This window comes from Mustela nivalis (genome assembly GCF_964662115.1).
Source record: "Mustela nivalis genome assembly, chromosome: 5".
Taxonomy (NCBI): Eukaryota; Metazoa; Chordata; class Mammalia; order Carnivora; family Mustelidae; genus Mustela; species Mustela nivalis.
This window is the reverse complement of record NC_139024.1, coordinates 18,292,552-18,305,624: the sequence shown is the minus strand read 5'-3', so window position 1 is coordinate 18,305,624 and position 13,073 is coordinate 18,292,552. Positions and strand designations below refer to the sequence as shown.

The 13,073-nt window shown below is 37.1% G+C and overlaps 1 long non-coding RNA gene across 1 annotated transcript in view; it reads right to left on the bottom strand.

Annotated features, from left to right (window-relative positions):
* Positions 1 to 10,864: 10,864 nt before the first annotated feature.
* Positions 10,865 to 13,073, bottom strand: part of LOC309864068 — a 43,467-nt gene continuing 41,258 nt past the window's right edge. Inside the window, exon 4 of the long non-coding RNA XR_014311367.1 lies at positions 10,865 to 11,007. This is a non-coding gene — a long non-coding RNA (uncharacterized lncRNA). The remainder of the gene's footprint in view (positions 11,008 to 13,073) is intronic.

Below are 13,073 nucleotides of genomic sequence, written 5' to 3'. Positions count from 1 at the left end.
GTATTTCTGTGGAAAGCAAGCGTACGAGTGACATAGTTAGAAGAATTCAGAAATGCGGAGCAACTGATTATGCTAATGTTGCACCTCTTTATCAATCTGTCCTGGCTAAGGAAGAGGAAGCTCAGGCCAAATTCCTCAGCTCAACATTCAGGCTGGTGCCAAGGGAGCCATCATCCCTGATGTGGGCTAAGAGTGGTTAATGTTGATTCGCATATGGTTTTCTTTTTACTAAATGAGATTATTCCACTGAAACTGCTGCGTTCTTCAAGGTCAATGAGAACTTTGATCTTCTGCAGGTGTGCCTGTTCTTAGGGAGGGAGGATTCAGACGGTTTAAAGCAGTTGAATTTCAAGGCTTGATTGGGAAGAAGAGAAGAGAACTAACTAAAGGAATAAGATGTTTGCTCATAATCTTAAACTTAAAGAAATGTAAAAGTATCAATTTACATTTTGTTATTAACATCATTCAAGAAAATTTGTCTAAAAATAAAACGGAGGTGATTATTGTGTATTCGTTATATATTAGCTAACATTGTTACTCATTATATAGCATAAGGTCCCTTTTCCTGTTAAATGTTACATTTTTACCTGTACATTGATATTTAATTTCCAATTACTTGCTGACGGTAAAAGTATGTGTTTTGAGCATTTTCTTCGAGAGGATTCTGTTTCTGTCCTATTTTTGCTTATGTATCAGGACTAGACATGATTTTAATAGTTTTCTTAGCAGTTCAAGAAAGACAATTTGGGGGATGCCTGGGTGGCTCAGTTGGCTAAGCAGCTGCCTTCGGCTCAGGTCATGATCCCAGCGTCCTGGGATCGAGTCCCACATCGGGCTCCTTGCTCGGCAGGGAGCCTGCTTCTCCCTCTGCCTCTAGCCTGCCACTCTCTCTGCCTGTGCTTACTCTCTCTCTCTCTAACAAATAAATAAAATCTTAAAAAAAAAAAAAAGGAAAGACAATTTGGTTACAGTGAGCTAAAATGAGCAATCGTCATAGCATTTTACCTTATGTGTACATCATTAGTTGAAAGCTTTAGTAATCTTAAAATAGTAGCTTTTGCTACCCAACTCTCTTCCTCCCTACAAAAAAACAAGACAAGGAAAACATACACAAAGACATATGTGTGCATGATAGCTAAAGAAAGCTCTTTTCTCTTCCATTTTTTTTCATCTTTTCTCTATTTTTTTCAAAACAGTTAATCTCAACTGTTTCCTTTCCTAAATAAGTCAATGACGGTGCCAGGAGAAGGATAATTTCAAAGTACTATAAACATTATCTAGTGATTGTAAAACAAAACTGATTTTGAGAATGCATTTTACCTAATAAGACTATTAATGAAATAGGGGAGCCTGGTTGATTCAGCTGGTAGAGTGTGTGACTCTTGATCTCAGGGTCACACTCTTGATATTGGGGTCCTGAGTTTGAGCCCCACATTGGGCACAGAGTCTAGCAAATAAATAAATAAATGAAAATAAAATAAAAAAGAATAGTAATAAAATAATACAAGGATATTAAAATATATTTGTAAAATATTTTAGCTTTTCAAGGCTTTCAAATTCTTTTGTTGGTTCTGGGTTACTGTATTATGATGCTAAGTGTCACCACTCCATGTCTAGATAGTGTCTGGATTTTGAGTGGCTTTCCTCAAAGTGTAGTCTAATGACCATTTGCGTCAACATCATCAAGACCTTTTATTGAAAATGTGAGTTTGGGTCCCCACAGAGGAGGCAGAAACTGATTCTCTGGAGGCTAAGCCCCCAAACCTTGCTTGTTTAATACAAGCCCAGATAATTCTCAAGCAGGCTGAGGTCTGAAAAACAATGGGTTAGTATCTATATCTTTACCCTCCTGATTTCCTAAACAACCACTGAAAGCTAGTTGTCAATCAGGGAGGAAACTTCAGCACAAGGGATCTCATCATTGGCTGTACATTAGAATAACCTAGAAAGTTTCCTAAGAAGACCAGTGATTGGACCTGGACCTGAGGAGGTTAAGAACAGCTTTAGTTCTTGATATTTGAAGCACAACATTTAAGTCATGGTTAAATTTTTAACCGTCACTGTGACTAGAAGTTCCATGAGGGTTGTACTTTTAGTAATTGTATTTCCCCAAATGATGGGGTCTGTGCACGGAAGTAGGAAGTAATTCTCTTTGCATTATAGAGATTGGGCTGGAAAGGTGGAGATAATGGGATGAGTATGGGATGAAGCAATTTCTTAAAAATAGTTGTGTCCTCCAAGGGTTGAACAGTATCAAGTGAAAGAAGGAGAAACTGACTACTAGACGGGGCCTGAAAGCTGAGAGGGTGTGACGAAAACACTGTGAGTCAGGGAGGGTTTATTTGTTTGCCACGAGACTGTGGAAGAGGGTTGTGATTGTTACTGCCGAGGGCAGCAGGTGAGCATTGGTTGCCTTGAGGACTTGGGTACACAGGACAGGCCAGACCCTTGAGCTGGTTCAAGCCCTGGTGGTGAGGAATGGAATTTTCAACTGCCAGTGGGCATAAACAGGCCACTATTTTATTTTGTTATTTATCCTTCATAGAACAATCCACTTTTTAAAAAAGTTGTTTTTTTAAAAAAAAATTTAAAAACCACTGGTATTCCAACTAGCACTAGCCAATTGTAGGGAGTTTAATGAATTTTTGTGCATTTGTGGAGTTTTCTATATATATATCTCTCTATATTTAAAGATCTTATTTATTTATTTACTTACTTATTTGAGAAAGAGAGTGAGAGAGACAGTGTGCATGGAGGGAAGGGCAGAGGGGGTGGTAGAGGGACAAGCAGACTCTGAACTAAATGTGGAGTCTGACATGGGGCTGGACCTCGGGACCCTCAGATCATGACCTGAGCTGAAATCAAGAGTCGAACACTGAGCCATCCAGGCACCCTGTGGTGCTTGAATTGTAGAAGGTCTTTTTTTTTTTTTTTTCAAGTTTCTCCAAATGTTGCTTTGCTTTTAATTTCTTGTTGCTTAGCGTGTAAGTGGAAGCTGTTAGAGTTCTTAATAAGACAATCTGTAGATCGCAGTTGTTCCTGAGTGCTCTTAGACTTTGAGAGATGTGGCTTTCAAAATTTGTGGGTGCTGTGGCGAAGGTATCGACTTAATCAGGTGATTTTAGCTAGAGTAAGAGCTGAGATCCCTGAGTATCAATAAATTTAAAATCAGAATGGTTGGTATCATTAATTAGAATGTGAATTAGCTACCTAATGGTAAACTAAAAAAAGTTGAAGAATGTGAGCAAAAGACTAAATGCCTGTTCTTGGGTTCAGTTTTAGGATGAATTATTTATTAATTTTTTGGCTACAGGATTATTTTATGATGGTGGCTTTTATAAGCTGTCCTGGTACAACCTGTGAATTGTAGGGGATATGATTCAAGGATTAAATAGTGAAAGAAGATAGGTTTTCTTTTTTCCAGAGTTATGCAACTAGAGTGAAAGAAAAGGCATGACCTAGAGATACATACAGAGTCAAACAGTAATATTTTATATATATATGTAATAAAGTTATACTGGGAGAAGAAGAGCGCAAAATGCCTCCAGGAATTCCTTATGAGAATTAACAGAGAAATGAAGAAAAATACTTCAGTCTTAATGTCTATATATCAATATAGATATACAGAAGATGAGAATGGAAGAAATAAATAGTGAACTTGAATTTTTGATACAAGTGAGTAAATTCATTTAATAAAAATTATCGAGTCCAGTTGAGTTATAATTTACAATTAGAATAAGGAAAGAAAGATAGTTTCAAAAGAAACTGAAACTGCAAGGAACAATGCTATTTTCCAGAACAAAACCGTAATTATGATGGCTTCTTTTTTTTTTTTTCTTTTGCTCTCAGTTGGACAATGAGTATCACTTGGAAACTTCCCTCTATGGAAAAAGAGTATAAGTAATCAGAAATAGGTATACCTCTTTAGGTAATTTTCCATTAGCCATTTGCAAATTCAGCATTTTATTGTGATCCTTATAAAACAAATAAATCTAATTTCACTCTGGTCATTTGTTATGTTCCAGTATGCGATCACACTGTCTGTTTAATTTTACATACACTCTGAAAGAAGAACACGTGGTCAGCCTAGAGTTTGACACTTTTAGCTTATACTCAATATTTTACGAACGCTTCGAAACAAAGGTGGTTATAATTTTCACTGAATTCATATAAAACCTTTCCTGCCCTCTCTCTTCTAGGGTTCTTATTTCTGGTATTTCTTATGGCTCCGTCCTCTTGGTAGAAATGTCACATAGCTATTCCTTTTCTGCATTAGGGATGAAAGCCCTGGCTAATCTCCATTTTAAGAAGAAAGAGGGAAACTATAGCCAAGTCACCCATTTGCACAGAAAGGCATGAGCGGAGACTTAACTTACACTTTTCAAATAGAAAAGAGTGATCCCTTGGTCTGGGAACTGGTTTTTGAATGGCACGTCATCTGTAGTTGTTAGAGATGAAAATCAAATGGAAGTCTGGCTCCTTTCCTTTCCCCCGTTTCTCTCCTTTAATCTCCACTCCAAATACTTCTTGCCTCTGAAATAAACATTATCTTGAGAAGGAATGCTTTTCTCTTCTCTCTCCCCACCCCTCCTTTTCCTTTTTAAAGCAGGAGTTGGCATCTGGGTACTTCAAGCTGCCAGGTATATCCCATGTAGAACCACAGCTGTTCTCTCTGATAACTGGAGAAATAAAGAGCAAGAAGGAGCTAGACATTTGGAGTCAGCAAGAGACAATGCACTGTCATTATTTTAATTACACAGGGCTACTGATCTGTATTGTAATTGCAATTTAATATTTTGCAAAAGTTCATGATATTCATGGAAAAATACCAAATATGTCATTTTCAATAGCCCTAAAGGTTACCAAGAAGAGCAGTCCTTCGGCACATAAGCCAGGACAGAGAACGATGATGGTTGGCACAGTTTTTAAAGCTCTAGGTTAAAGCCAGTCTAACTGGGAGATTAATGAAACAAGAGGTAAAAACTGAATACTTTATCTAGTTAACCTGCCATGATGTTGGTTTTTTTTTTTTTTCTTTTTCCTTAATCACATTTTGTCATAGAGATTTTTATCTGAGTTTTTTTTTCTATTTAAGTATATTATTTTTCAATTGTTGAGTTTTTTCAAAATATATTACTAGCAAGTTACCATTGCTTTGGGTTTATAGCTTATTTACTTAAAAAACTGATGACTGTACACAATTGTATTAGGTCATATTTAAAAATTAAAGTCAAAGAAAATATTTTTTAAGATAACATATGTCTAGTTTACATGGATCAGTCAGGATATACACCTAGATTTCACTAAGCCTCAACGTATTATTACAGTTAATCTAGGCTAAGATATCATTAGCATAACAACATGAGCAAACAGATGGCTGATTTAGCAGATTGTCTTCAGGCAATACTGTGTTAATCAATATGATCACCAGTATAGATTTAACAGAAGATTTTTAGATTTAGAGTTCGCACAATGGCAAAATATTTTACTTAGGATCACACATTTCATAATCTTAAAACATATATTCATTACATTAGAATATATAGACATTAAATTTAATGGTTATGTTTTAATTATGGAATATTAAAACAATATCTACAATGTGTTGGGAGGTACTAGAAATGTGGAATTGGATGGACCCCCAGTTATCCTGTTAACAATGTAAATATTTAACCATCCAATCATTTATGAAAACCTTCTCTATACAGGCACTACTCTCAAGAAGCTTAGTTTCTATTGAAGTGACAGGAAATAGACTATCAGCATTTCAGTAGGTAATTGTTATTATCAAGAAAATGCAAGTAAAGTGGGGGAAGAGCAATGAAGAAGAAAGTGTGTTAGACATCTCTGCTGGGAAAACTCTCAGGTAAAGTCAGATCTTTTAAGCAAAGATCTGAATGAAATAAGAGAGTAGGACATGCAACCATCCTGGGCAAGAGTATTCCAAATTAACTTGAAATAAGAGGTAGAAATCTCTTTTATTGGTAATGTACTATAACTATTTGTTTATTCAAAAGATGTTTATTGAGCATGTTCTATGTCCTAGAGACTGGGCTCAGTAGAAGGATTATAGGGGTAAGACACAGTCGGTACCTGACATCAAGATATTCATGGAAAAACATAAAAGGTAATTGTAACAAGAAAGTTAATTACTAATATTGGGCTTATGCACGGGGTATGTAGATACAATCTCAACATTTTATCTTGGTTACATTACTAACAATGATATGAATCAATCTCTAACTTGCTTTTAATGAAGACATAGTAATTAGTGTGGTGATATAATCAGAGAGATTGGGTCCAATTCTGGCTCTGGTCTTGTATTAGCCAGGACTTTTCCTGTTGCATTAACAGAAATCTAACTCCAGTTAAACAGAAGAGCCATTTATTGGCTTTTGCCACAGGCAAGTACAAGGACTGGCATTAGCTTAGGCTATACCTGGATTCAGGGGGTGTCATCTGGTTCACTTTCTTTTCATCTCTTAGGTCTGTTTTTCTCAGCAAAAGGCCATGTTCGTAGAATGATAAAGAAGGTCAATGGTACCCTGAGTATACATGACTCCCAACACTCGCTATCCTAAAAGCAGAAACGTCCTTTTTCTCACAGCCCCATGCCTATTATCCTATGGGGATCTCCTAGTGGTCCCTCTTAGACCAACCACGGTATTCACCCTGACCATCCATTCTGGGGACTCACCCATACTTGCTAATTATGTTGGGAGCAAGCAGGCCTACATGAGCGACACAACTACTGGAATCCTATCCAGTGTGGACATGGGACCGGAGCAAGATGGAAGGCAAAGGGTACGGTGCTGGCAAAACCAAACATTCTAGTACAGGTAGAATAGTTTTGTGACCTTGATCAAATCATATCACCACCCAAGTCTCAGTTTCCTCATCCATGAAAGCATCAATGTCATAGTGTCAAGTTAGATAAGGTAATGCGTGAACAAGGTTGAGTACGTAGAAAAAAATGCTTAATAAGTAATTATATATCATTATTGCTGATAATAAACAAATGCTACCTAAGATTTATAGCAAATTCTAGCTAATGGAGACCAAAGTGGAAAGCTACACTTTATTTCTGGAAAATAAAGCAAAGTGACAGGGCCAGCCAGGGTCCAGATACTCCACGCTCCACAAAGACCCCATCATCTTTGGCTACAAAGTCTTGTGTGTTGCAAGATGTAGCTTGAATGGAATTTATGCCTAAAAGATCAGAAAGCTGCCTTCTCGCTACTGCTTTTCAATATACTAGGATTCTTAATATTTTAGTGACTTGAAAAGAATGCAAATTCTCTCAGTAACATTCCTATTCAATTAAGCTGATAATTTAAATTGTAACAAGATACACGTCAGACTGGCAGCTTATCACTCAGCTGATCCTTCAGGGGTATGTCACAGAGCAGGTCAGGATAAGAAAAGGGGCAGAGCCGCCAGGAGTTAATTTGGGTCCCCAGAGAAGAAGTCCCACAAGAAGCACAAGGAGTCTAGTAGAGCTTTCAAATCCTGCTGTAGTTCTAGCCCTCGAGAAAGAGGAAAGGAGGTTAGGTTAGACAGGAAAAGCCACAGAGTGTGGAATCACCCTCAGAAAGTTTCAACCAGCCCACTCCTCGTTCCTGAGCCCAAGGACCCTGTTAGAGGAGTTTGGGTCTCTCAAAAATGAGCCTGCTTTCCTATCTCTGCTGCACTCACTCATTGCCTAGAAAAATCTAGAGGGGAGTTTGGGCTCAGCCAACATCGTGGTGGATTCAGAGAGCATCAGCCTGGGTCCCTGAGCCAATTATCCTCCCGTGGCTGGAGAACTCCAAAGCCTGGTCTCATGACTGCCAGTCACCCTGGGTGGTCAGGAAAAATGGGGCATCCAGCTAGGAAAGCAGATCTGGCTCATAGACAAGGGAGGAAAGAGAAAGGAATGGCAGACATTCTCTCTCCTAATGCTAACTGGGGTGGATTTTGCCTCAAGAACTGGCTGCCACAATAAGAAGAATGAAGATAATGTTGCCCTTTTACCACTCCTGGAGTTGGGATAGCCACACAAATCAATTGGCCAGAGTCTGGCCTGGACCAAAGGCGTGGAGAAGTCTGGCTAACACATGCAGAGGAACACTCTGCCTCTCTCTATTCCAGAGCGAGAGAGGAGGGCTGTGCTTTGATGTCTGGCTTGACTTTTGCAATTTTCTTCTCAGAGGTTTTTCCATCTCTAACTGGTCTCTGAGCCATCTGTTCGAGATGCTGCTGTTCAAATGATTTTTCTTGATGGCTGCCACAAGAATGGAGAGAATGGTGAGTATGGCTGAGCCGCGGTGCGGGGTGCCGGTGCTGCTTCTGACATTGCCAGTTGTGACGCGGTAATGGGCAGTTCTGGATCCGGTCAAGTCAGTTGGAGGATGACGTCTGATCTTATTAAAAAGAATGTCCTTCTGTGTGCTCGTCCTTCAATTTGTTCAATTTTCGTTTAACACGTTAATTGAAGGAAGAAAACTGAGAGAAGTGTTTTTCTTTAAGAAGATGCCCTACGCGAGAGTTTCAGCTTCTGCATTTCTCCTCTTAAGGATCTCTCAGGATGCCTGACACTGACCTAGACTTTTCAGCAGAAGATGGAAATACTTGCTATTCTGTGAGCTTTGGCTTTCTTCGTGCACGCATGTGCATGTGTGCGTGTGCGCGCGCGCGCGCGTGTGTGTGTGTATGTAAAAATACTATTTCTCCCAAGGGATTAGCAATTCAGCTGTTGTGCCCACTGTTTATTTCAAGCCAACTTAACAGGTAAAAAAGGTGAAGAGTATTTCTCAGTATTTTTTCACCTATTTGGTAAAGAGGAGGAGTGGGACGTGTACCAGCAGTGTTACTTAGTGTTCACAACTCTTTGAGAACAGGGAAGATAAAGTTAACTTCCTCCCCTTTTCACATCCTGACATCTTTCTACGTCTCTAGACTTGTCCACAAGATACATATGTTCTCGGTTTTCTGATGATCGATTGTTAGCCTTTCCTTTTGTGTGTGGTGGAGTAGTTGCTTGGATTTGTTAAGAAGTGAATGAGGAAAGGGAAGATAAGCTTTACGAATTAAAAGGTACGGACAATTTCCCAATGAATTTTACTCCCTTTTGGAAGATTGGACCTGTATCTCTTGGTGGGATACACGAGGTACAGGTCATTCCACTTTCATTTCTTTTTTCCCATATACTTTGGCCTTTTGATACATGGAGCTTGTTCTAGAATAACTTTCAACTAATTTCCAGAAGCATATGTCTCCTGTTGACTGACATTCCTTCCCGTTAGAATCATAGAACAAGTCTCTAGCTTTGTGCCTCTTTCAAGAGGGACAGACATTGAAAAACTGTACAGGTAAAAGGGGTGAATTTTATTATATGTAAATTATACTACAACAAATATGAATTCACAAAAAAGTGAGAGACACTAAGTACTTTAAGAGAACAATAAAAAAATTTTTTCTTAGGGAAAAAACCCAACTTTTAAGGTGGCTACTATTCCATTTTAATTCTAGGACAATAAACTGCATGTGCCTACTTTTCTGTTTTGCTTTTTATCATCAGTAATTTTGAAAGAGTTTTTCTTTTAAAAAAACATTTTTATTGCCTGATTTAATATTAAATTTATTTTGATGTCCAACAAATATGATGTTTGAGGTAATTTGTGCCTGCATATTGGCTGGAATAAAAAATTCTAATCTCTAAGTAATGAGAACTTTCATGAAAGAAGAAAATTCTAAAGCTCATATGAGGACTAATTTCGTAATTTCATATAGATCTCTCGTGTATTATAGAGGACTTCTGTGTTCTCAACAAGTTACAAATTAATAATAAAATAATATTGATAGAGTTTATATTAATTTTTATTGTTGAAAATGTCCTACTTTGGTTTACATGTCAACAATATATTATTTTTGTCATAAACATTAGCAAACCTCAATTATTTATAATACTCATCGATACATAACATCAATGTTATAAACAGAAATTTCAATTTAAAGAAGACTCTGGATTGTTGATTTTGGAGATTTTCTTCAAAGTATTCATGTTAATTTCCCTTTTTTGGTCTTTTTTAGTTTTAGTTATGGTATTCATAACTTAGTTTTAGGTATGGTGTTTAATACTAGTAATATTGGTAAAGAATTTAAATTAAAACAAAAACAAAAACAAAAACAAAACCTTCCAGAAGCCCAGGAACCTAGACATGATAGAGGCTGACACTGCTCTACAGAGCTCCTTTACTGTCAACCTATGCTATTTTATCAACAAAGTCAGGAAACGTGATAAAGAAAATATAATTATGTTTTTTAATTCAAGACATCTTTTCTTTCTGGTTTCTGGCAACAGACTGAAAAGACCATTTAAAAAATATTATGATCCCATTTGAAAACAAAAACAAAAATAAAAATCCTGTTTTTTGTATCTGTAGAGCAACAGCTGTTAACAATGGCTGCCTTTGTGAAGCAAGTTTGTGGAGAATTTTCACTTACTATTTTATTCATTAAAATCTTCCTAACCAAGATAATATATGGCCTGAGTAGTCTGAAATTCTTTTAAATCAATAATAAAAATAATATTAACTTCTACTGTCTGTATGAATTCCATCTAGTACTTTTCTACATTTGAACAATTATTCTAATTATTATCATCGACATTAAGAAAATTAAATATCTATAATCACAACTTATGGATCACTTCTGGTCCTGGCTGTTGAGGAGTTTTATGGGTGGCAATGAAACTGAAATTTATTTTGAAAGCGTAAAACTTTACTTTTTTAACTTTAAGCTTAACTTTTTTGACAAAAAATGACTCTAGGTTCTATGACAAATGACCTAAAAGTTACATATTTCAGAAATTACTTACATATAGAGTAGCCATATCATTTATCTTCTAAAACAGAGCACTCCTGAGAGTGAAAGAGATTCTATTAATAATGACTCCAGGCAACAGGCTTTGCCTGGGACTGTGCCGGTTAAAACAGGGTAGGTTGCATCCGTCAGTCTAGTAATCAACTAAAAATAAAATATTAATAAAATGGATACAAAAAAATTTATTAAGAAATCTATGTGAGAAGTATTCTCAGTAAAGAATTGCTCTAGTGTTAAGTCCAAGACACATTTTAGGTTTCACGTTAATACTTGAAGCTAATACTCGAGATATGTGGCATTAGGCTAGTTGAATAATCGGCAGAACTGAGAATAATGGGAGTGGGACCATTTTAGTCATCGCCAAAGGGTTCATAACTGAGATGCCTCAAGGGGCTATTTATCAGGTGACTTCTATGGCCTCACCAAGCACCTGATGACAACACTAAGAGGGACGTTCCAAGGTGGTCTTGGAGCAGGGGGAATGTCCTTCCATGTAGGTAGTTTAGCTTACTCATGATACATCTAGGTTACTATTTCTCTCCCCCCAAATTGCTGATATAGCACATCTGTGCAGAAATCACTTCTATTCCATTAAAACAGAGGGAGAGAGATGAAGGGAGTGATTGGGGAGAGGGTGAAGTTTAACTAAATTGGAGATAACTTTTAAAGGAAAAGATAATATATTGCATTTGAAAAGGCATTTCTTACTCATTATTCCTTGCTGTTAAGTAGTCCTACTTATCATGTATTAAAAGAGACAAGGCAATTTCCCTCTGAATGTGGTGAAAATCAAAAGGCTATAAAAAGAAAATAATTTAATGTCAAGGCACCCTATTGGGTTTGCTTATGTGTTTGTATATCTGTCTACAATATCATTTCTCAAACAATAGCCCACTGTGTCGGGTACGTGGAAGCCTCTCTAAACGCAAAAGACATATTTTTAAGATGGTAAATGCCATTTTCTATCTGGCCAACTGCTGGGATCTGATTGGTCATTACCCTATTTCAGGGGAAGCTTCAAGAGCTAATCAGGGGTGTTATCAGCTATGACTTTTATTGCTGCTGCACAGAAAACTTAGCAATAAAGAAAACTGTAAATTCAGGATTTATTCTTTGTAGGGGTGTGCCTCATGCTTGGAAGATTAATGAAGAACTCTTGGTCCATTGTTTATTAAAGATATTGCCATTCCATAGCATTTTAATTGTAAATCCACTCTTTGACATCCTAACTAATGGTTCCTGCTAAATTAATAAAAGCAACATATTAAGTTTAAATCCCAGATAAGGTAAAGATTGCTGTTTTAATATCCCATCCATATCCTTTATCTTTCTACAGGGGCTTTCAGGCCAGTAGTTTTAATAACATGCATGAATGAAGATGCTCTTTTTTAACTCAAATGGTGGCAAAGAGTTTTTCCTTTATATTAGCAGGCAATCAATTCCAATAGCTTTTTAATGCTTTCTTAAAGAATCAATTTTAAAGCAGACGCTCTTCAGGGGACCCTCTTAAACTTCTTCACAGCCGGTCTCCTAATTTTCTATTACAATGCAATCTAAAGCAGCTACAAAAATAATGCAGATAATGTTTGCTGGGTAATGATTTCCAATTTCCCCATTCCATGTACCCTGTTATTAGGAGGATCATCTTGGTTGTGTAAATTAATTTTCAATTCACTTCAGGGGAACATTACAATGATTTATTCAGCACCGGTGTTGAAGAAAGTGTTGGGAGGATTTTAGCAATCTGAGAAACAAAATCAATTTGTTCTGATTATCACCATGTTAAAGGGAAAAAACGGGGAGAAACAAAAGAGTTGCTAGAATGTGTGTCTTGATGGTTGCAAGCATGCTAGAACCGTGATCTGATGTTGGGTTGTCACCTTGTAATCCATGAACTCAGCAAAGGAATGGTGTTTGGGGATCCATAGCTACTTCAGGATCAAGTAGTGAAATAGCCAAGAATATTCCTTCATGGCATATTTCAGTTAGATTCCTTCAAGACAAGATGAACCATTCATTCATCTTTGCTCGGAAGGGAGACGTGATACGCAAGCTCATAATCAAGGAGCATTAGTTTTCCTAAACACAGGTTGATTGGACAGTGAGTTTGATAGAAAGCTTAAAACAGAAACTGTTAAATCAGTGTCTCACAACTGTAAGAAATACAGCTTTTTCCTTTACCATAATTTATCTCATATACATTTTTTCCA